Genomic DNA, 1,743 nt, shown 5'->3' with positions numbered 1-1,743 from the left:
TTTAGTTTAATTTTATTGGTTGGGGTACTTTAAGTTTATTAATAGCCCATGAAAGTAATGTTATTGTTAATAATTTTGAATGTATGAGCTTAGCAACAATATATATGTGTCGTTCCGTTCTTTTTATAACAATAAGTTACATATAACAAGGCCGTACTGTGCGTGTTACATCTGCTGTGAAGTACCGTTTCAGGTGATGTATTGCTTTTCTACGATGGCTCATATAAAGGCAAACTCTCAAAAACATGTCACAACTGAAATTAACCGTGCCACACACACTAATTTTCTTTTACAACATAAAAACATTGCAAGTTTAATGCACGCTTATAATGAGACAACGTTTCGCTATATAGACATTAATTATTAAGATAATTGGATGTGCAATGAAAGCACACGACCTTTCTTACGAAACAAAAAAAAAAAGAGTTATGTTTCAGTTTCATTATTACACGACTATAACCAGATAGAGCGTATGCCAATTAGTTGCTTCGTGAGCAACAAGACTCAGTTAAAAAGTACTTCTATGACATTCAATATTTTTGTCATTACAAACTGACCCTTCTAACAATAATAAGAAATATAATATGAATAACGACAAAATTTGAAACTCCCAACTAAATTTGTATCAAATTGCACGTCACTGTAGTTAGTTCATATATATTAGTGTAATTGAATATTATTATATATTCTGTAAGCTTTTCCCAGAGGGAGAGGAAACCCCCCATAGTGTGTCTTCAAGAGTCAGATGTGATATCACAAGAATACACAGCATGACCTGTACAACGTCGGTTTTATATTTAAACATACATTGTTTTATCCCAACCGAAAAATTATATATTGATAATAAATAGTTACAAACTAGGTAATTATATGCAAAAATAAAACTTGAAGCAATACTAGAGACGTGCATCGTAAACTTAAAGGTTATCAAGGCTGCTTTATTTGTTTATGTACAAACATAATTGCGTGATAAAGGTCGTGTTAAAATTGGTCAAAAACCACGAGGTTGCCGACGAAACAAGTGTAATATCTCACTCTTTTATCCAAAAACGAGTACATTTTATTTAAATCTGGCTGTGGTTAATAAGCGTGGGTAACATGTAATAGAACTAGACCACTACGAAATTATGATAAATATTATTTTCGGGTTAAGACACACTGTGATAAAAATAAATATACTTACATGTACTGCCAATAGAGGTCACGTTGAACTAGTTAATTCTTATTATCTGAATAATTCCTAATGAAAGTTATCACATAAACTGGATCACGTATAATTAACGACAAATGTGGACTTTTCAAAAGGCTCAAAATGTTAGTAGTTGTTGTTATTTTAGTTTTTATACTTTAGCGCGAGACTTACAATGTTTTCTAGCTTTATTTGAAATAACAATTTGTCTACAAAGCATGGTTTGTAATTTCTGCCGTCAAGTTATCACCCGTGATCTTTATATATTATTTTCTATACACAACTCTAAAAACATGAGGATTATCAACATTCAAAACCCAGAATACTTTTTAAAGATTCTAATTCAATAAAACTTTTTAAAATGATTTTTAAATTTCAAGTTTTAATTTTTCTTCTTTAATAGTACATAACACAGGCCTGCGAATTTAAACTTCATAAAAGTTGTCTTGGTTTTAATAGCGTATTTTTAACACATCTGGAAGAAAAAAACTCTTACTTAGATCAAATTATTATTTCGTTTACCACAATGAACATTTTTTATTATTATGTTTGTT

This window comes from Limulus polyphemus, unplaced genomic scaffold, assembly GCF_000517525.1.
Source record: "Limulus polyphemus unplaced genomic scaffold, Limulus_polyphemus-2.1.2 Scaffold6658, whole genome shotgun sequence".
NCBI lineage: Eukaryota > Metazoa > Arthropoda > Merostomata > Xiphosura > Limulidae > Limulus > Limulus polyphemus.
This window is presented reverse-complemented; position numbering follows the sequence as displayed.